The sequence below is a fragment of the Amblyomma maculatum genome, chromosome 9 (genome assembly GCF_055883805.1).
Source record: "Amblyomma maculatum isolate TAMU_Amacu chromosome 9, ASM5588380v1, whole genome shotgun sequence".
NCBI classification, from domain to species: Eukaryota; Metazoa; Arthropoda; class Arachnida; order Ixodida; family Ixodidae; genus Amblyomma; species Amblyomma maculatum.
Window position 1 is genome coordinate 20475819 of NC_139352.1, and position 23735 is coordinate 20499553.

Genomic DNA, 23735 nt, shown 5'->3' on the forward strand with positions numbered 1-23735 from the left:
GAAAAAGCAAGAGAGTTCCAGAAAACCATCTACTTCTGCTTTATTGATTATGCGAAAGCGTTTGACTGCGTAGATCACAGCAGATTGTGGCAAGCTCTTCAAGAGATGCGAGTTCCAATTCACCTCATCTGTCTCCTCAGGAACCTGTATGAAGGGCAAGAGGCCACAGTCAGAACTGGGCATGGTCGTACTGATTGGTTTCCGATTGAGAAAGGAGTGAGGCAAGGCTGCATACTGTCGCCCTGCCTATTTAACCTATATGCAGAGTGCATCATGAGGAAGGCCGGTCTGGACGAGTCTTCAGCTGGAGTGAAGATTGCTGGAAAACGTATCAACAACCTTAGATATGCGGATGATACCACTTTAATGGCAGAAAGAGAAGTGGAACTCAAGAGACTTCTGATGCGCGTACAAGAAGAGAGTGAGAAGTTTGGGCTTAAACTGAACATTAAAAAGACAGAGATCATGGCGTCTTGCCCTATCAAGTCCGGGAGCATCAATGGACAAGAAGTGGAAGCTGCGACAGATTTTCTCTTCTTGGGCTCCAAGATTACCTCGGAAGGAGACTGCAGCCATGAAATTAGGAGACGCCTGCTTCTGGGAAAGAGAGCAATGGTTAGCCTTGACCGCCTACTAAAGAGCAGAGACCTTAGTCTGCCAACAAATATCCGTATAACTCGTGCTATGGTCTTTCCAGTTGTGATGTATGGATGCGAGAGTTGGACTGTGAAAAATGCTGACCGCCGAAGAATTGACACGTTTGAATTGTGGTGCTGGCGAAGACTCTTGAGAGTTCCTTGGACTGCCAGAAGATCAAATCAGTCGATATTGCCGACCATAAATCCTGACTGCTCATTGGAGGGTCAAATTCTAAAGTAAAGCTCAGCTACTTTGGTCATCTGATGAGAAGAGAGGAGTCGCTGGAGAAAGATTTGATGTTGGGAAAGGTTGAGGGTCGCCGGAAAAGGGGTAGGCAGCGAACGCGATGGTTAGATGGCATCCTCGAGGCACTGCAGATGAAGTTATGTGATGTTAGGAAGATAGTGAGAGACCGGAAAGCGTGGCGTGAGATGGTCCATAGGGTCACGAAGAGTCGGACCCGACTGAACGACTGAACTGATATAACGTTTACTGTAGCTAAATCAGAATTTACGGATTTGAGCAACGAGCATAAACATTACTAGTAATGTTAACATTTTTTTTTCTGAGGTCAGCAAAGTGGAGGAAAAAAGTGAAGTGGAGGAAAGAAATCGCGTAAAATGTATAACTTTTTCCAAGATCTTCCCAACTTTATTTTCAAGACATAGCGAGTGGAAGATGTTATCGTATATTCTGTTTCCTCCCCTTCTAGAGATATCGATATAGGGCCATTGTTTCACTGCTTGGCGCCTATCTGAAAGTGCGCAGGTAAGGCCGCTCTTAGCTTGCACAGATACCTTTCACATTCGCGGTTAAACACTCGGCTAGTGGATGTACGTACGTGGGCATCCGCGTGCTGAGGGCGTAGTTTAGTTTCCAATTTGTGCTGCGTAGTTCGGTTACCAAGAGAAGAAATGCGGAGTGCCATCCCGCCGCTGCGACGTAGCGGATGACAACATATTGCGCCTTTAGAATTTAATTTTTGTGTGTCCAGTGCCAACTAGTTCTCAATTAAAAATCAACGAGCCGGTACTTGTGAATGCAGCTGCATACACACGTGCTCATTGGGTGGGTCCTCGACGCAATGAGCAAATCGGATTTACAAATCTTGGATAATACCGAAAACCTGGAATACGGTGAGTTTGTTTAACAGCGCTGTAGCCAATATTGGGTATTTTCGCTTTTAGTTTTTTATTTTGAAGAAGATGAGTTTTTTTTCTATCTGCACGTGTTTTTATGTTGGGGGGGGGGGGGGTGTCGAGAGGGTTGCTATAAATGAACAATTGTTCTTACCTCTCTCGTAGGCCTCCATCCAGGAAAATTTCTTGCACGCTTAGGAACTGCCAGGAGACAACTGGTTTATTAATACAGCACTACGGCATCTAGTATATACTACTAGTAAATGCGAAGTGGGTAACGTAAGAGAAATGAGCTACAAGACATATTCTTATGCATTCCGATCAGCATCTGTTAAAACAGTCCCTGCACGTTCTGCCACGCCATCATTCTTAAGTATTTGGCAGGGTTGGGATCTTGCATATCAGCCTTAAATGAAGTTCTGTATGTATGAGCATGCTATTCTGCAATAGATGTTCTAAATCTCACTACACTTTCAATAATAGTGAATGTTAAGCACGTAAACTATATTTATTCAGTCCGTGATTCCAATCTTTGCACGGTTCAAGGGCAGATAACGTCACTAAATTATATTGTTTAATAGTAAATGGCTAATATTTTCCTTTTGACTGAGGAATGACATAAAATGCCGAGATTAGTCGTTATTCAAAAAGGGGGAAGCTTTGGTAGGAAGTTTTCAAACCTCCTTATTTAAGCATTTCGTTAGTCTGTTTTCTTTTTTTTTTTTTCAGTACGTATAGGAGGGTGGCTATTACTCCTAGAGAGACAAGCCAAAGAGGAAAGCAAGATTTACGCACTGCCATACTGCGAAAGCTCCCCTTTTGTTCCGATCCGGTATTCGGACGTAGCCTCGACTCGGTGGCTAACTTTATGAGGTGCCCTAGATCACCAAGATGTTTCACATTGACAGAACAGCTGTTTAGAAGTACCGAAAGGCAGCGCGTATAATTGCTTGCTTGGAAAATCGATCTTGCATAGTCCTTACGTAAATGTGATAAAGGTTGCTGAGCTAGACATGGGCTCGCGGAGGAGCAGAAAGAAGCAGATGCCGCGGCATAGTTCATCCGGGGGAAAACCACGGTGGTAATAAAGAGGTTGTGGGGGCCCTCTTGGTCGTTCTTAGCAATGACTTACTGCGGTGGTACATCTGCTACGGCAGTGTGCTAATTCCTCTGGCTGCAATGAGTGGCTTCGAATTGGCTTTACTCCTCTTTCGTCTCCCAATGCTTGGGCGTGTTGATAACAAGAGACACGTGGGCATAATCAGCGGCTATTGTTTGAATGGCGGCACGCTCGAGCACACGATGCTTCGCACGACTCTCCTGCTGCCATCTAATTTCAAATGTGTGAAGCTATCATGCCGATCTTCTAGGACGTTGGCTCATAAACCGCCATCTTAGGCCTAGGGCATCCCGGTAAATCAAAATTTGTGAATGAATGAATAAATATGTTAGCCCCGAAGTCGTAAGCATCAAATTTGAGATTGCCCTGAAAAGTTCACGTCCGTCTTTTAAATTGGTCCAGAAATAGTGCTTATAGATGAAAAATTGCTTTCATTGAAAAGAATCGCCCCAGCTAAACATTTTCGGCTAGCGCCGTAGTGTTCCATGGCTGCACTAACCGGACGTGCTCTTTAGAACATATTCATGATAATTTTTCGAGGAACGCCTATAATAAAATTTTTATCATTGAAAGTCATCCTTATAGGCTATTCACAACAATGAAAAGTGTAAATAGCTCACGCGATCTCTTCGCAGAGTACGATGAGGATTCCATAATGCCTTCCGTACAAAATGAAAGAATATGTTATATGCTGCTTAGCCGTTGTGGTGGGCTAACCCAAATAGTACAGACTCTGGTTTAGCGCTCCGAAAAGCAAAATCAGTTCATTTATTCATGAGACAAAGAAATGCAACGCATTTCACTTGAAAAAAAAAAACACAACAAAGACACAGGCCCCCAATGAAAAAGAAACATTATGGGGCCTCTAAGGAGACTCGCGACCGATTGTCTTAAGGCTCTATTGGTGACCAGTCCATATCTTCTTCTTCTCCGTCAGTTATGTTAGAAGGCTTCTGTACTTGCTCTGGTTGCAAAGGTTGACTTTCAACTCTTTGGTTATTCACGTATTGCCCTTGATTTTGAGCTTGGGTGCGCGGATCTGTGCGAATGTCGAGTGCAGCAGTCGGCTGTTGCACGCCAGGCAGGCTCGATGACACGGCACTGCCGAACTGATGTTCGAAGAAGACACAGTCGGCAATTGAGGCAATGGAACGTAATAACAATTCTCAAGGACCGCAGGCTTGCGACTTTTGGCAAGCTCCTGAGCCTGTGGCAGAGACCCTGCAATTGGCACTGACGCCTGCGAAAAAAACAAAAACATAATGGGACATCTAAGGAGACTCGGGAGTGATTGTCCTAAGGCTATATTGGTGACCAGTCCATATCTTCTTCTTCTCCGTCAGTTATGTTAGAAGGCTTCTGTACTTGCTCTGGTTGCAAAGGTTGACTTTCAACTCTTTGGTTGTTCACGTATTGCCCTTGATTTTGAGCTTGGGTGCGCGGATCTGTGCGAATGTCGAGTGCAGCAGTCGGCTGTTGCACGCCAGGCAGGCTCTATGACACAGGGCACTGCCGAACTGATGTTCGAAGAAGACACAGTCGGCAATTGAGGCAATGGAACGTAATAACAATTCTCAAGGACCGCAGGCTTGCGACTTTTGGCAAGCTCCTGAGCCTGTGGCAGAGACCCTGCAATTGGCACTGACGCCTGCGAAAAAAAAAACATAATGGGACATCTAAGGAGACTCGCGAGTGATTGTCCTAAGGCTCTATTGGTGACCAGTCCATATCTTCTTCTTCTCCGTCAGTTATGTTAGAAGGCTTCTGTACTTGCTCTGGTTGCAAAGGTTGACTTTCAACTCTTTGGTTGTTCACGTATTGCCCTTGATTTTGAGCTTGGGTGCGCGGATCTGTGCGAATGTCGAGTGCAGCAGTCGGCTGTTGCACGCCAGGCAGGCTCGATGACACAGGGCACTGCCGAACTGATGTTCGAAGAAGACACAGTCGGCAATTGAGGCAATGGAACGTAATAACAATTCTCAAGGACCGCAGGCTTGCGACTTTTGGCAAGCTGCTGAGATGTGGCAGAGACCCTGCAATTGGCACTGACGCCTGCGAAAAAAAAACACAATGGGACATCTAAGGAGACTCGCGAGTGATTGTCCTAAGGCTCTATTGGTGACCAGTCCATATCTTCTTCTTCTCCGTCAGTTATGCTAGAAGGGTTCTGTACTTGCTCTGGTTGCAAATGTTGACTTTCAACTCTTTGGTTGTTCACGTTTTGCCCTTGATTTTGAGCTTGGTTGCGTGGATCTATGCAAATGTTGAGTGCAGCAGTCGGCTGTGGCACGCCAGGCAGGCTCAAGACGATGCCACAGGGCACTGCCGAACTGATGTTCAAAGATATAGTCGGCAATTGAGGCAATAGAACGTAATAACAATTCAGAAGGACCGCAGGCTCGCGACAGCTGGCAAGCTCCTGAGGTTGTGGCAGAGACCCTGCAATCGGCACTGACGCCAGCGAAAGGGCGGGGTGATCGCTTCCGCGGAAGACTTGCGCTGGGTTGGACATAACGTGTTTTCTCGGGTTCTGTAACAGGGTAAAGGGATAAAAATCAACGCCACCGAATTTGATAAGCAGCCGCGATTATAACGGCAATTTGTAGGAGCAAGCTTACCTGATTGAACTTTCAGCGCTGTCAATTGTCGACGAGCATGGACACACGTTGTTGCTCACTGCTGCTAAGTCGCTTTGTGCACCTTGCTTCAGATTTGTTGCCTTGAGAATACTCCACTATGCAACATAAAATAATCGCCGCTCTTCTACGCGAGTAGCGGTAATCCTAGTCTCAATAAAGGAACGTGGTTCTTCGTGAAGTGGTTGTTGCCAGTGTTATGCTGCGCTTTCTGCTGCGCTTTCTGCTGCGAAGAGTTTTTCGCGCCAACACTGAAGCGACTGCTTATCCTACTCGAACCGGTAACGCGAGGTCAATTGTTTTATCTGTGTGAATGATATCGCTGCGGGATCACAAAAAAAGCAACAACATAACAGAAATGAACAGCGCGATTCGTCCGCCTCTAAGAATATATGGCACGAAATTATTATTTTCGTTTCGCATTGCTTAAGGGAGTTTTTTTTTTTTTTTTTTTTTTTTTTTTTTTTTTTAGGGATGCTTACGGTAGCATTTCTGCTTTGGTTGCAGCATAGTGAGCTGGGATCTCAAGTGTGTGTCTTTATGCGACATTTACTCCCCATATTCTATTGTGTGGTTTGTCGTATGTATCATCCCCAATTACACTCGACAGGCCTAGAAAAAACACTGCGGTTTTTTAGGATAGTTTGGCGTTGACAAATAAGTAGGAACTGAGCCTTTTTTCGTTTTGTATGCAGGCGATTAGGTAAAGCAACTTTAGATTTATTGATACGCATGTATATTGCGACTTTAATTGAAGGCTACAAAGAGTTGTCACCATGTTTTTATACCTTTCTCACCCAACAGCACCAAATTTGTCCTCGTGGAGAGAAAACTTTGTCGGCAATTTTAGAGTGAAAGTAACAAAAGGTTGTCTTTTCGACGCATTCCATAATCGTCGCAACATAACTGGAACATCGTAGGTGTCAACATAATGGTTCAACAAGCGCTAGGTCTTGTTGGAACGATCATGTGTTTTTTTTTGTGCACCCTATTTTGGACATTTTGGAAACCTGCCATAGCCGGTTTTTCTCTATGCACTGGGTTTTTCTTGAAACTTGTATACGAGGAGAACAACAAAACTGCTCCGGCGCCAAACACACAACTTGTATTCTCTGACGCACTCCTTTCATTCGAAATTAAAAATATTATTTGATCATCTGCATATCTGCAAACCCACGTACAAATGTTTGGGACACCATTTGTGTTCATACGGGCCCCCTTAAAACTCGCTTTTGAGAAAGTCAGGACATATTTGCACTTTTTGTGTAACTTTGCACTTACTCGTAGTTTTTGTTGTTTACTTTGAGCAGAATTGCAACTATGTCAGACTTTCTTGCATTTCGGGTGACTATATTGTGTTTTTGCGCCTCGCTTTGTCTCTTGAAGACATTGCTCCTTCTTTCCCTCCACATGGAATATGCAGGAGTAACAGGGCCTTCTTTCCTTTTAGTAATTCCACTAAGTGTGAATCTGTTCTCTCAATTAGCATAATAACCACACACCCCGCAACAGCACCTGCATTTGGGATTAGTATGCTATGCCCACGAAATATTGCCGGAATCGTGATGCCAATCAATGTTTTCTTTATTTTCCGCAGTAAGCGCTGTCCCAAACAGATATGCGGTGTAGTAGTGCTGAGGTCACCAAGCTTCGGAAGCAAAGGTTTTAAGCATAAGAAGACGGTTTTGGAATGAAAATGACGGTACGTATGATCTAAAGCAAGGTACGTGAAGTTACGTATCAGTATGGGTCCTTTGAAGGAAACACTAATATCAGAGGTTCACTTGACAGCTTGCCTATTCAACAGAACTGCGTCAGCTTGTTTGATCCGGAAGCAACAAATTTCGCGCCCGTTATTTGCCCCGGCAAGTATGCGGTACAATATTTTGAAAAGCTATTTTTACACACAAAAAAAAAATTGCCAGTTTTTTAATGATTCATAACAGAGGACAAAGCAGACTGAAAACGTCAGGGCAAAGGAAGAAGTGCAAATAAATTGAAAATATATATACTTTCATGGCCGTGCAACTCAGTTATATCTTGGAAGCTGTGTATCTCAGTGAAAAACGAACATTGATTTCTTTATGAGCGGCGAGAGCAGAACAGTCAGGAAAGGGGAGCTTGATTTCACAGAAGGAGAAGATAGTAGCTACCGTGCTTGTGGAACAGAGGCGCATGTCTCTTGGTGGATGGCACTGTCACCTCCTGGTAGGGTAATATGAGAGAAAAGGCAGAAATGGAAGAAGACGGAATAGAGAGAAAGTGATTTAATTACATAAAAGATGGAGTTGTAACCCGCAAAGTAGAAAAATATGTAAAACAAGAGTTAGAATGCAAATTAAGGGTGATTATGCGATAGAGATCAATTGCATGATATGATGCAGGTATTCGAGAAGTCCATGCCATAATTGGCTGAGACTCAACTAGCGTGGTGTTCACGTTTATCGCATACAGGTCATGCCTTCTGCGTACACACGTACCAGCGGTTCTAGCAGAGGGAATTAAGCATGGTAATGCTACAGAAGTTCTGTTGCTGTAAGCAGTGAGAACATAGCTGTATTTAAGAAGCGTTTTTCACAGCGACGTGTGAATTCCCATTTTGAGGTACCAATGCAGAGAAGAAAATTTGCTCTTCAGATGAGATAGGTCCCAGAAGCGCTCTTATTTCAAAGAGTTGCAATATTCTCTTGAGGGGTGTTATGCAATTGCATGAGTCTCAAAGGATAGTCATGCAGGAAGTGTACTTCCAGTCCATGGAGCTCACAAGGGACAACAAAATTAGGCTTGCACGTGTGGCCAACGATTGATACCAAATAAACTTCCTGAAATAGACTGCCTGGTTTAGAGCCTGAAAGATCTGTAAAGGGCCGATTTCAATCTGTCGTTGTTTGTAAAAGTGGCACCGTTTTTTATGAAATTCGTGTACCTCTGATATTCGTTAAAGTTGTTTTTTTGTGTGTAATTTTGTCACAGGAATTGCCAAGCGACCAAGAGGTATAGGAAATTTTTTGGCACGCAGGTGGCACACAGGATTGCCTCTGGAATCAAAGAGACTGGTTTTTGAAGGAAGATCATCCGCAACAAGAACTATCGAGTCTAAGAAGTGACCAATCAGAATGTCGTCCAAGGGAGGACAGCTGAGAAGCGCAGGTGCGAGGATGCTGCTGGAACATTTGGTCACGCACTACCAGCAACCCTTGTCCATGCGAACTGTAAAATAGACACTCTGATTCAGATAAGAAATAGATTTTGTAAAACAATTCCTCTGAATTCCTTGCATCACAAGGGTACACAATCTTAGAACCCAACCCAGAATACTGTGCGAAGCACTTGCCGGATGTACACAAATCCGCCGTTAAATTATGACAAGGGACAGCATCTAATGCTTGGAAGGTTGTCAAAAACAGGAATGTCTGAATGAGTACTGGACAGCAAAAATAGAACACAAGGATATGCAAACGATAGGGTTAAAAATAACCGATTATTTCACATTTCCTCCTTTAATAAAATCCGAGCTCTCAACAGAAAAGCGACTCCTCTAAATTCATGTCATTCATATGTTTTTTGAGGTAAAGTGTCTTTGAAATGCCTTCTGATGTATACACTATTTGAATAGTTTCGTTTTTGCTACTTTATTTTTAAAGAATATTTCCCAGGAAAAGCTTTCAGAATGTTTATGTAATTTTCTGTAGTGATGAACAAGGGCAATGCTTCTTCACAGTCTGCGTTGTCTTCTCTACGTCGCTTTGGATACCCTTGACAGGAGGGGGCATGCTAACTTGTCAAGCTGGTGAAAGACTACTTTTTATATGTTCCCATAGCACTACGATGTGTTAGGATTCTAAAGTAAATTATTACAGTGCTAAGTAAGGCAACAGCCTCCCCATTTAATATGTGCATATTTAACAGCAGGAATCATAAAAATGTCAATTCGTTTTTTTAGGAGGAGTCTGTCACCGTGATGATTGATAAAAAACGTTGCATAGTGCTTTGTCAATGGCCAGTTTAAAATATTTGACGACACGTTTGGCATCAAAGGAGGCAAGGAAGCTTTCATCGCCATTTGCGAGGAATTGCTTCCAGTTGTATACATTTTTGAAATTTCTGAAACACTACTATCGTACTAGGTGAAAAAAAAATAATGTGTTTCCTTTTCGGGTATGACAGTTTCTATTCACACAGCGGCTGTAGAGAGTATGGACCGTAAAATGACGGAAAGCTACAGTTTGCAGCCGTCATAATGTGGTGACATACCCTTACAAAAGCGAAGAAACAAGGCTTGGCATGAAGAAATCATCGGTACAAACTAATTGATAGTAAGAAAGAGAAGAGAGATTATTATGTCATCGAGGGAAAGAAAGAGTTGCAGACAAGAGAGTTGGCATAAGAACACTCAAAACATGAATTCGCGGTGGAAGTGTTGTTAATTGGACTGAAATATAGTATATGCTTGCTCTCTCTAAATCAGTTTCAATGTGGGTAAGCAATTGTTATCTGCACTAGCGTCATGGACCTTTCACAGCGTTCAGTTCTCTGGGACCTTGTGATTATTCTGATCACAGACTAGCAGTATCTCGGGCCGCTCTAAGCTGCTTGAGTCAGGTGGGCATCGGGGTACGTTTCCATTCCTCTGTCTTTGGTTATAACTAATAATTTAATTCAATTTTATTTTCGGGCATAACAAGATCTAGACTGTTTTTGTAACACTTTCGTATCCTCTACAGTCATTTCTCCTTCTCGCACTGTGGAAGTGACGTGCGTTTACCACAGGTGGATGTCTAACTTCAAATATTCCGATAATAACCACATCTTCCTTAATTATTAATAATTAATTATAGAGCCATCAATGAACTCGCGCTTTCAACATTTGTGGACGGAATATGCATCAATATGCATATGCATATGCATATGCGTATGCAGGAAAAGGTTAAAATCGATATCATTGTTTATTTACTTCTTTTTTTCAGAATCGGATCTCTCAGCTTTTCCTGCTCGAATTATTTGCGCCCCTGGACCTTCCATAGTGTTTAGCGAAGGCACTGGAATAGAGCATAAAGAGGAGGGCACTTGCACATTATTTATATCAAGGAGATCACGAAGCACAACCAGCATTGGAAACTTGTAAGTAAAATGAAGGTCGTCGTCCATGAATATGCTGAGTGTATCGTGTATAATGGCAAGTTCTAAACCTTCTTCTAAGACTAACCTATACATAATATAGCACTGTTTGACGGATCACTCCGAAATTTTATATATTAAACAAGACCGCGGCTCTGAATTGGAGCAGGTCTGGTACCACTTTGTTGCCGTTAGGTATGTTTATTATTGCAATTATCGTAATTATAGTAATTAGAATTATCTTAATTTCGATCTTCGTAAATTAGCGGAATGGAGAAGGAATATGAACAAAATTATTATATGGTGGCAAATAATTGTTTATTGTACCTTATTTATGTTTTTACAAATTGTATGCCTTTATGCGAAAAATCCATCCATATATCTGGGACGTGCAATAGAGGAGATAATCGATAGAACTGAAATCAGCATTAAGAGAGATTACATGTGACTGCAGCTTTTCGATGGAGGCGAGAAGCAAGGCGCCCGTGTGCTATGCGATGTCAGTGCACGTTAAAGAACCCCAGGTGGTCAAAATTTCCGGAGTCCTCCACTACGGCATCTCTCATAGCCTGAGTTGCTTTCGGACGTTAAACCCCCCAAACCAACCAGATTACATGTGGCTGGTTTTCAGGCGTGCAAGGGCTTGTTATTTACCCCATAGAACAGCATCACCTGCTCTGAAATTATGAGAATCAAATTCGCTTAATGGGGCATAGGGAAACTTCCTTGTTCTTAGAAACGTACGTCCCCTTTATTGGACAACTGGAGTTTGAGTGCAGATGAGAGTGGGGAAGTGAACCAGGTCATTTCATTACAAGCTATAGGTATGATTCAGCAGAGCCTTGACATAATCGAGCCCTAAATATTTATTACAAATATTATAATAAAGATATTCTTTCGGCTTCAGTGCTTTCGTAAAAAGACATTATGTTCGGGGATAAAGACGGAACGTATATCGGTTATATCTAGGCACAGTAGAAAATTACAAAATTGTGTTTTTGATTGAGCGCTTTTGGTTCTTTATTCAGACAAGCTTCGGCGTGCTAAGAGGTAAAATACAATTAATGTTTTCCTCATCAAGCCCTGTCACCTATTACATTGATCAGCAGGCTGACATTGAAAAATGAAAAATCAACATACAGAGTTATTATAAAGCAAAATGTGGTGTATGAAGCAAGAGGCAGATAATGCCGTGGCATTAGCTTGAAAAAATGAAGCAGAAAAACAATCAACATTTAAAAAAATAGGTAAAAAGAAAACTCTTATTACACGAAAGAAAAAACGAAAATTGTTTGCGAAACAGAGACGGGAGGCAAATTCATGTACTTTTCTACAAGTAATGTTCACTAGGCTGCTCCAAATTTTCATGATGCGAGGTGTAGTGTAATTCTGAAAGAGTAGCAAAATTCGTGTACACCATTGCTCATTCACATTACCGGTGAGCCTTTTGAATATACATTCAGTTCTATCAAACAGGGAAGTGTGAACTGCAGGTCAATTATTTAAGAATTGGAAGCATTAAACCAGCAAAGAAGGGTTAACTTCAAGGTGTTTGCAAATGAATTTAGAGTTTAAAATTTTTTGTTACATACATGTTTCAGGTCTCTTGCCTTGCTAATGTCATAAAATATTTAACCCCGTAGTTTTTTCCTTTGACTGTAAGCTTGCTAGGTATGTGGGCACATGTAACAAGCATAGCATATGAAATTTAGAAAGTTAACTAGATAGCACCCTAAAATAACGCACCAAATCTATTCTATATGCATCAAGTGTTTGCACTGAGGCAAGTACAAAAGGCAAGGAATGGTCAAAGCTGTAGAGCAAAAATGATATATTAGATAGTAGCCAAATCAACATGAGCATTCTTTGCAGAACTTTGGAAGGGTATCTTCACAATTATGTCAAGCAAAAATTATGCTCTGCGTTTAAAGTAGACAATGCAAGCTGCAACGCTATGTATAAAGACCTGTTTTATACCTGTCACCCTCATCCCTCAACCCTCATCAGGAGTAGCATGCTAGGCTTACCACCAGGCAGACATCTCCTGTTGCCATTAAAATATATATATCTCTCTCTCTGTTTTATAAATAAGCCATGGAGGCATACCTGTGTAGCCTATATGTAGCCTGCCTGACTCGGCATACAAAAGTACTTGAAGGTTAACTCTTATTCCACCTTCCTATCTTGAATGAGCAACCAGAGCTGCCATCTCCTCCCAACATTCCGATATCATGTAGTCTCATTAGGTCGCACAAACCTTCGAAGAAACAGTGCCCAGACATTCCAGCTACCCCCTGCCAGCACTGTAATTTTATTGTGAAAGCAATACTACTCGCACTTTGAATGCATTCGCGTGACCCGGCTGCAGTTACGTCTTACCCACGTGAAGCTGTGACGTCACATCCTACGTGACACACGGGCTGACAGGAGCTGCCAACTTGGGTATCTTGTTTCACATGGGACGGTTATGTCAGAATCAGCCTGTTAGGACCCTGGCATTCACGTTACCCCTATAGGCCACTAAGGCACGTTCATACGGGTTGGTTAAAGCGGGGCTTTATATGCGGGCTGAGAAAGAAGCAAAATAGAAGAAGAACGCTCGGTCACCCCCAGCTAATGCTTTCGCTCAATATTTGGTTCAGCAGCGTTGAACCCTTGTAGTTGTTTTTCTCATATTCCAATGCAGGATTTTCCGAGTAACATGCCTTTCAATGCTACCGCAATAAAATGATTGGGAACCTTCATGGTTTACCATATTAGGTGAAAATTCAGGGTAACAAAAGCAGTTCCATGCACTATGCTGAATGTGCTATAACAGTTTAAATTTCACAGCGCAAGAAAAGTCATTTTACATACCATAGATACACAAAAAGGTCTCGATTGTAAAAAATATCTAAAGTGTATGATGTTTAAGAAATCTTCTAACTAGGCACCATACGATTTCTGGCCATTTTATGCAGGTTATAATGCATACATTAAGCTCACATGAAGCAGATAACACTCATATGGTAGCATACCGTGTTTGATTTGCACTAGAACTGTGCACAATTCTTCTCAGGGAAACATCACACAAACATCAAAATTCATAGATGCATGGGCATTTAGAATAGAACAGTTATACAGCTACATTAGTCGCTTTCCTAGGATGACTTTAGTCAAAAGTTAGATGGCACTTCCAAAAGATGGTACATACCTCACAGGCAGCTTGTGCTGTGAAGGTAAAGAAGCCTGGCATGAACTATTTGTGTAGAATGTGAAAACCTTACATTGTTAGTTTATTTCACCTGGATGGCAAGCAGTGTTAGAATGATCATCTTGAGGCACGCAGGGTCACATTCCTTGTAGGTGTACTCTCCAGCACCATTGTCTAAAACGAAATAAAGGATGGTATGTAATGATAAAGCATTTGGTGCGGTCAAGGAAACACGCAGCTTCTGTGATATGAAGGGGCACTGAACAAGAATAAAGGGGGGACGCCTTAGTTCGCAGGTCGAGCCAACGTTTCGACAAGTGGACTTGCCTTCGTCTGGGACTTACTTCCATGTCTCCCAGACGAAGACAAGTCTACTTGTCGAAACGTTGGCTTTACCGTTGTTCAGTGCTCTTTCATACCGTGTAAACCATCTTCTTCCTCTTGTTCTAGACAGCTTCTGTGAGTTTTATAGACCGGAATACATTACATATGTAGCAGATAAGCCTTCAAATTGCTACTTCCTAATTCAGCAGTAACCAGGTAATCACCATGGTGATCTCGTCAGTACAAAGGAGTATGTAGGACAAAGGAACAATCTCAAAGTCGTGCACAGCCAGGTTCAACCATGTCACCATAATAACCACCACAGCCAGACTGTTCAGTGGCATAGACCTTGAAATTTATCGACCTTGCTGACAATATTGTTTCCAGTAAAGTACATTAATATCAGTTCTGTTGCAGATACTTGTTTTTTTCCGCATCGTCAAACGCAAAAGAGAATTCGTTATTTTGCGTTTATTTCCCGATTTGCCCGGTTCGTTGCACATGATACCTACAATTTATTTAAAGTGTCTAGTAGGCTCACTGCAAAACTTTCATATATTGATATTTGTTTTCCTTTAGGATTCACGAAGTTGTGCAGACTGACATATTTTCTGCAAAATCATAAAAGGGCAATATGACTGGCCAAACACAGTTTGCTTTCTTTGTATCGATTATGTGCCTTCCCTTGGTAGACTTCAACACTGAGCATGTCCTTGCATACATCTTGGGAACACTCTACCAGGGATGCAGGATTTTCTTCTCCTTTTATCCAAAAATAAGTTATTACACCGATCCCTATTTTCCAGTTCATCAATATTTTATCATCGCAGCCACATCTTTGCACAAAGCAGATACAGTTTCTTCTCATCTACCTTATCGAAGGCAGGATTTCCTTTGACATTGCCACTTAGCTGCAATAACTGAACAATCACATGAAGCTGTTCTAAGATGCAGAACAGCATCTGCTGGAGCCTCAGCAACACTACTCTACCGGTATAATTGCTTTTAACACATTTACCAAAGACCAGTTATCCCCAACCTGCAAAAAGAATGGCACAAAGTTGGCCATCATACTCTGAACAGTGGCACCAATCCTGATTAAGTATGGACTGTTGCAGTTAGCCTTTTATGATGGTCTCGAGATGTTCCAGGCGTCACTGAAGTAGCAAAGATAGATTCAAAACATTACGTGACCAGAAGGCTATCTAAGAGAGACTGAGTTTATAACAGTGTCACTGATATGGGAGAGGTACAAGACACGGCTGGATATGCAGTTGTAGTGTAGGATGCTGCAGTTGTGTTGAGGTAGCAAGAACTGCAAAAGGGCGCAGGACCATGTAGTCTAACAAATAGCTCTACAAAGAAAAGCACCAAGTTGGTCAATGTGCTTCAAACTGTACCATCGAGACCTCTGCTATTAACTATTATCAAATTAACCACAATCAATTAGGGAATACAATTATGGTTGGTTGGTTTGTGGGGTTTAACGTCTCAAAGCGACTAAGGCTATGAGAGACGCCGTAGTGGAGGACTCCGGCAATTTCGACAATTATTGAATACATGAAATTTCACTTGATATAACATATAAAAATACATATGATTTGGGGCTGCAGCCTAAAGTTTAGTGTCAGTGAGTAATGCCTAACTAATTGTATACAAAAATTAGAAGGACTTTTAAGCTCTGCCATTAAGGGTATAATGTGATAGTATTTCGCAGACAAAAATAATGATGTTTCACTTTTTAGTCTTCATGTCTTATGTTTTTATTTCTTTATTCATCAATATTAGCATCAGCAGACATTGGATTTACATTTGAAGCACTAGGATATCTTAGAATGCATTTTTCATTCTTATAAAGTGGATGCAGCTTGCACAGGACCCGGTTAATTGGAGGAATATGGGACAGGCCTTCGCCCTGCAGTGGGTATAGTGGGGCTGAAGGAGAAGATGATGATAATAAATTATTTCAAACACCAATTGATCAGTTATACACTAAAGTTTTATAATTGACATCCTCCAGCATCGGCTTTTTATTCTGTACATTTTCACACGTTTGAATCCCTTTCTTCCAATTTTTGATGTTTTAATCATTTCAGTTTTTATTTGATCAATTACACACTCTGAATTTTTTTAACCATCGTCATCAAGCATGGGATTTCCACTGATAATTCTGACACCTCTGTAGCTCCCATTTTCTGAATTTGTTCATTGTTTTCATTTCTTTAATTCATCCATTCCTCAAATAAATGCAACCGTTTTAGTCAATCCCCATCGCCTATCACACAGCAATTAACCATCAACCATCAGACGCACAAATTATCATACAATTTTTTTATGCAGTCCTTGATTATTCTGACACCCAATGCCATCTTTTACTGCTACTACACTGACGTCTTTTCAACAGAACAATGTGTATAATTGAGCTCTCCAGTTCATTTACAGCCGACATAAGCTATCCAATGATGTTGATCTTGTAGTGTAAAGTTCACGTTTGTTTCTCAATTACCTGTACTTAATCACAATGAACATTTAGTAAAGCGCAATTGTGCTAAACATAATCTGCATAATAATATAACACTAGTGTTGCTATGGGTTGGCTCAAAGGTTTGATGACAATGAGCCTCATGGATGCAGACCACCGGTGCTTGAATTCGGCAATGAATAAGTCTTACACTTTAAAAAGTGATAAAAAAAAGTGATGGACACAGAAGCAGCTCTCTCATCTGCTATGCAGGCTATGAGGTTACAGAAGTTATTTCCTGTCATTTTATGAACTACCAAGTCAGCTCTTGCCCCTCATATAGAATGATTCAGGAGCAAGTTACTTAAAAAAGGTAACGACAGCAACATAAGTTTTAATCAATGAATAAATGTATACTTGGATATATTTCGACCCTGCAGTAAACAGTGAAACATGTATATCTTGCTTATTCATAACTGATGAAGCAGGCAAAGCAGTGAGCATAGCACAGTATTATTGTGCATCATTGAACGCGCAACTGGCGGTGCAAACTAGGCAAAGTAAAAAAAGAACATATTAACACTTAATAACCAGCTTGATAAAAACAGAAAGGCAAGAACATACATCCTACTTCACTTGCTTTGATGCATCGAATGAACTCAAATTATAAGAACTAGAAATTTGAAATATTAGGTAAGAACTCTAATATGCAGATTCATTATCAACAGTTGGTTGCTTGGAAGCGATCAAAACTTTAATATATCATAGCTGTTTTCTACTTGATGCATTAGGCTTGGCTGGGCTGCCTGGCCCTAGAGTTTCAACTAGTCTCCAACAGCAGTCGTGCTAAGTGTGAAAATAGAGCGCAAAAATTACGTCTAAATGCTGGCTATCCAATCAAATCCTATAAATATGCGAAAATTCATTATGTGCATCATAGGTGAGGCATGTGAAATGCTTCCAGTTGAGATCAGACAAGCAAAGAGATGACGAAAACCACAAGTGAGCACCTTTGATAGAGGAACAAAATGCATACCTGAAGACACTGCACTTATTTCAACTGAACAGACCTAATGGCTTTCTTGACTGTAGTCAGATTTTACTTATCACCAAGTGATATAGTTTTAAAGCAAACTTAATTCCCAGAAGAGTAATAAATGAACAATAAAGCACTTGTTTTCATTTGCCGCAGCAGCTCAGTGGCCAGCATGTAAACCTAAACAGTGCAAGGAGGATGGACCAAGTCAAGAGCAGAGGGGCCACACTTCAATGAAGGTGAAATGGAATCACATAGGCTTCATGATCCGTGCACGTTGAAGAACCTCAAGTGATCAGAATACGGAGTCCTCTACTTTAGCATTTTTCAGGTGTGTGACACTTCAACGCATTAAAAGTATACACCACTACACCAAAGCATCTATTACCAAACTAGACTGCTCCTCTTCCTCATTTTTTTCATACCTGTAGATTATTCTTAGCTATGTGACTCTAGCACATGCAAAAAGCAGCTCATGCCTCGCAGCCAAGTACGGCCGAGTGAAAAATAAAATAACGCGTCAATACCCATCATATGTGTGCATCTAGTACAGCTGAAGCATGGAAAACACCGACGACCCTCACAACTGAACTGATTTTCTATAAAGGTCACAGTGGGTCAGGTGAAGAGTGATTCTAATAGAATTAACTACATCATGGGGTTTTCTCCATTCATTAATGCTTTGCTGTGCATTATGGAATTTATGAAGATGTACATTAGCATTCTGATGAATGTGATTTGCTGAAATTTATCTGTTTCTCTGGTCTAAGCAAGTAAAAAACTACTTTTGGTAAACTACAGATAGTTCTGCTTTATATTCTGAATGCATGCATGTGGCACTACGCATTTTTCATGGCCTCTGAAATGTGTTCTCCTTAGTATTTTTTCAGACAACTCCACAGTGAGACAACTAAAGTGTTTTGGTTACATTATAATAGTTACTACACTATCGGCTCCAATGAAGCAAGAATACATTTGACTTTTACTTGCATTACCAAAGAAGCAAACCAAGCAATGTTTTTCCTTATAAAGCAGAAAAGTACACATACCGACAGCGATCAGGACTGTCGACGCAGCCGCGGCTCCTCTTTAACGGATCGCCGCACCCAGACTGCTGCGCAGGGTGTATGCTCGTTCAACAGTCATGTAGCTCCATTTTTTCGGCCACGCACTGAACGTGGGTCATTGTCACGGCAAACAAGATATAGTGAAATGAAACGAAAGCTATGCGGTCATGCTACTAACGCTACCGGAACAAAGGAAGCAAGGGCGCAGCCATATAATGGCCAGCCCGCGAAAACGGTAGCGAAAGAAAAAAGCGAGCCACTTGCTAGGAGAGCAGCAAGCCAATATGAAACTATGGGAAACCAAGGCACTTACACGCATAGCTAAGGCTCCGTCGACGCCTTTGCGATTAAAATATGACCACATGGCGACTCATGGGCGCTCCAGCACCCCCTGAAAATTGAGAGGCCAACACCAGCTAAAATTAGTGACGTTAAATGACGTCAGGACTACATATAACGTTGGCGCGAATTATAAACTGTCATTTTTCTGGTTGGAACCTTGGCGTATTTTTGAGGCGTCCTTTTTAAGGGCGGCTTTGAACGCTCGCCAACCTTTGTCATTCTATCGGACACGAATGCTGCATTTTCAGTACAGTTTACAATCAAACTCAGCAATTAGAAAACGACACAGGCAGGGAGCAAACCAGCACTTATTGCAAAGGTACAGGGTCAACATACTTGTACACATGAAGGTAAGCGCTGGCGTAACCGCACAATTGACAGCAGAATGCCGTGCAAGTATGGCTCCAAAATATACATGCTTTATTACATAAAGCCCACAAATACAGTGATAAAGCATGCCAGCAAAATGTACAACAAAGCCAGCACTGACCAACACTGACCAACGTATGTAAGCTACCAATGCGCACACGTATGACAAACTACATATGCAGACGGGAGGTCACGTGTGAAAGTTCTGCGGGAAAGAATGTAGTGCGACACCGACGGTAGAGTCATCAATGTTGCACGGTGCGTGTACTTCGCATGCCGTGAGCTCCCCTCTATAGGCGCCTATCGCATTGAAAGAAACGAAAAGAATTGTGACAACGGAGGAAGAATACAGCGCTGGCCGCACGTAAAACTATGGAATAACGCACTTAAAAAACCTGGGAAGCAACCTGCTTAATAGCAATGAGTGAAAAGAGCTTGCTTTCGTGACGAAAACTCTGCAAGAGGCATATTTTTAGGCAAGCGAACTAACTTTGTACCACTCCCGCGAGCACCATCGCAGACAGCATGATGACAGCGATAATAAACTGCTACATTGCCTACTTCGCAAGCACTCAGCAAAGCCTTCGGTCTCAATGCCGACGCAATATTGAAGGGGCGGGGAGGGGGGGGGGGTGAAAATGGGAAGCCTTTTGAATTATACAACTATCTTAGATTCAACTTTAAGACACAGGAGAACGCTGTATTTGCACATTCACAATGAATGAATCTGCAAGGGCACTTGAGGAGTTGGGGTTGGAGAGAAGTTAGCAGCAGCACCTCTCTGTTGGTGGTAAAAACAGTGTTTTCTACAGCTATTTCTCCAAACAAATAGCCTCGCTTCTATATGCCCCGTCGCGACACTTGCGCAATAAAACAGCTTAACCAATGGAGAGAAATATCAGTTGTTTTCAGTTCCAACTACGCCTCAACGCACCTCAAGTATAGAAGACAAACGTTTAAAAAAGTTGTTTTTGTAGGTTTGATAAGTCATGAAGATGTGGCAGAATTAATTTGAGGCACCAAGAAACTAACCTACTCTAATTTCAGTGTGCGGTTTGCTTCCTCATCAGCGCTGATATATATTTTCTTGCTTGATTCTTTTGCCCTGAGAGGTATATGACGTTTAATGAGGAGTCATAGCAACCCTATTCTACATCAGTAAGCACTTCCGGAATAATTGGCTCGGACGACTTTATTTGCTTGAGAACAGGGGTTCTAAGAAGTGCCAACGTCTGACTTTGGTAGATGGGTACACTTGCCCTTAACAACATTTTTATTAGCCCACATCTATAAACTATGCTGCCCTGTTGTGCTTTCTGCCTCTATAAATGTCTTTCCCAGGAAGCTAGTTGCTGCTTTAAATATTGTTTGCTATAGCCCTTGGGAGCCCAGGTAAAGAATAGCCTGGTTACATGCGCTTACATACCTATAAATTGTGGCCCTAATTAAAAGGGTGCTTTTAACTCATCATCGAGTGCACTCAGGCCAGAAGGCTAGAAAGTGACACCCGAAGAAACAGGCACTGAAATTTTGTTACACATTTCCATTGGAGGTGTTGGAGGAGAGTTAAAAACTATAGAGCCAGTTAAAAGGACGGCTTTGCTTCTTTAAAACATCTTGTAGCTTTTGTACTGCCAGTTCAGTTTTCTTGCACTGTGTGACATTGCAAAGTAAACAGCTTTATGTATAGCTGCCAGCAACAGCAATGCCACTGATATAGATCATGTCTACACGACAGGTGCATGGCAGTTTTGTTATGTGAGAAGAATGCCACAAGATAGTTATGAGCTAACGAAGCTCATGTTCTTGTAAGTGAATAATAAATGAAGAGAACAGTGGTCACATGGTGGCAATTCTGCATTACAGGATTCCAAGGTACATTCTAAAGGTGTTTAGAAAAGTACGATTTGCGCACTCGTGAAGAAATACCAAAGCGCAAATAGGAACCAGAATGGTGGAAAAATATATTTCTAATTTACTATTGTCAGGACGTCTGTCCGCATCGGCGCGCTGAAACCTATCGACCTTAGGAATTGCACTGTTTTGTCTGACATGTATAATGAGATATTTTAGCACCTCAGGAAATTAGGAAAAATTTAAGAGATAATTTGTGATAGTGTTAATGACATAATAAGAATAAAGGCTAAGAGGAGTTATTACGGTATCCTGAATGTTGAGAAAAATTATTACCAGAGAAGGTGATGGCCAGAATAACGTAGCTGGAAAGACAGCCTCATTAGCACTCTTACTTCGACATCATTAGAACGGATGCTTCATGTCAGGACTAACCGAGGGCTGCGTAGTCGAATGATTCTCGCAGATTACCAAAACTATTAAGACTATGAAAGCCCACGCTATATACTGAAGGACCCGTGTTCTTGCGAATAAACCGCGGTAATTATGTTTGTAAGAGCACGTTCGATGTTTTTTGGAATTTTATATGATAGAGAAAATGTAAAAATGCCAGATATTCACACTATTAGTTCACGGTTCGAAACGTTGCATTCACACAAGTTATGTAGTTCAAAACCGACATTCCCACTGGTTTCTTCACAGGATCCGTCATGGTGGTCCTTGTTTTTGAATAACGACCCCGACTGTCGCTTTTCCAGACTCACTATTAGGTGTCTTTATTAGCAGCATCTTTTTACCGTATCCTGGGTAAATTATGCTTGAAGCTTTTTATTATGCACAGTCTGCTCATGTCAGCATTTTTATTGACAGTTACTTTAAACAGGCAAGCCGTTTAGATCATTGCTTTTTCCCCAGTGTCAAAGAATGCCTGACTGCAGTGTAGGCTGAATAAACGCTTAGACATACATTCATAAAATGATGTCGGTGTGATCTAGAAAAAAAGATACATTGCTGCTTTTATCTTTCTGTAAAGGTGAACGTAACTGTGATGACTAATACTTTTTTTAGCGCTTAGCCGTGTTTTGTTAAACGTATTTCTAACTTTTCAAATTGTGTGCACAGTCTTAGGCTACAAAGTTTCAATTCGCTTTTATTCCCTGCATACTGCTATACACCTTGACTCAACTTTAAGGCACAGGAAAACGCTAGATTTGCACTTTCCCAATTAATGAATCCGCAAGAGAACGTGAGGAGTTGAGGGGGTAAGGGAGAAGTTAGCAGCAGTCACCTATCTGTTTGTGGTCAAACATTGTTTTCTATTGCTGGCGCTCCGAACAAATAGCCTCGCTTCTATATGCCCCATCGCGACACTTCCGCATTAAACAGCTTAACCAATGGGGAGAAGATAGTTGTTTCAGTTCCAACTATGCATCAATGCACCTAGAATCTGGAAGACAGACGTTTAAAAACGTTATTTTTGCTCGTTTGAAAAGTCATGAAGCTGTGGCAGAGTTATTTTGAGGCACTGTAAAACTAATCTACTCTAATTTCTTTGTGTGCGGCGTGCTTCCTGATCAGCTGTGAATTATATTTTCTTGATTGATTCTGTTGCCTTGAGTAGTACATAACGTTTAATTGGGAATCATAACCATATTCCGCATCAGTAAGCACATTCAGAATAATTGGCTCTGACGTTTTTATTTGTTAGAGAACAGGGTTTGTAAGACGTGCCAACATCTGGCTTCGGTATACGGGTACACTTGCGCTTAATAGCATTTTATATTAGTTCACATATCTAAGCCATGCTACCCTGTCGTGCTTTCTTCCGCCATAAATGGAATTCCTAGAAAGCAAGTTGCAGCTTTCAATCTTGTTTGCTATAGTCTATTGAAAGCCAAGGCAATAAAGTGCCTGTGTACTTGCTCTTACGTAACTATTAATTCTGGCCCTAATTAAGTGGGTGTTTTGAATCATCATTGAGAGCATTCAAGCCAAAAGACTGAAAAGTGACACGTAAAAAAACAGGCGCAGAGAATTTCCGACACGTTTCTGTGTTGGAGGAGGGTTAGAAGCTATAGTCTCACTTGGAAGGTCGGCTTTGCTTCTTTACCACATCTTGTAGCCTTTGAACTGCCACCTCAATTCCCTTGAATTGCATGGCATTGCTATGAAAATATTGTTAAATATAACGCTTACAACCGTCGATAATGCCACTGATGTGGACCATGTCTACACGACAGGTGCATGGCAGTTTTGTTATTTGAGCGGAATGCCACAAGAGGGCTATGAGCTAATGCAGCTCACGTTCTTGTAAGTGAAAAATAAATGAAGGGAACAGTGGGGGAGTCACATGGAGGCACTTCTAGAGTACAGGATTCCAGGGTAGGTTCTGAAGATACTTGGCAAAATATGGTTCACGCACTCGTGGAGAAATATC

At 41.6% G+C, this 23735-nt stretch overlaps 1 long non-coding RNA gene across 5 annotated transcripts in view; it reads left to right on the forward strand.

Annotated features, from left to right (window-relative positions):
- The first annotated feature begins 1474 nt into the window (after window positions 1-1474).
- Window positions 1475-23735, forward strand: part of LOC146178544 (uncharacterized) — a 32336-nt gene continuing 10075 nt past the window's right edge. For 2 of the 5 annotated variants that reach the window (XR_014700873.1, XR_014700869.1), the window contains exons 1-4: window positions 6273-6450; window positions 7132-7236; window positions 8554-8684; window positions 10502-10655. This is a non-coding gene — a long non-coding RNA (uncharacterized LOC146178544). Of the gene's footprint in view, window positions 1776-6272; window positions 6451-7131; window positions 7237-8553; window positions 8685-10501; window positions 10656-17822; window positions 17998-23735 lie in introns of those variants that run through there. The other 3 variants (XR_014700871.1, XR_014700872.1, XR_014700870.1) reach the window with 3 other exon arrangements.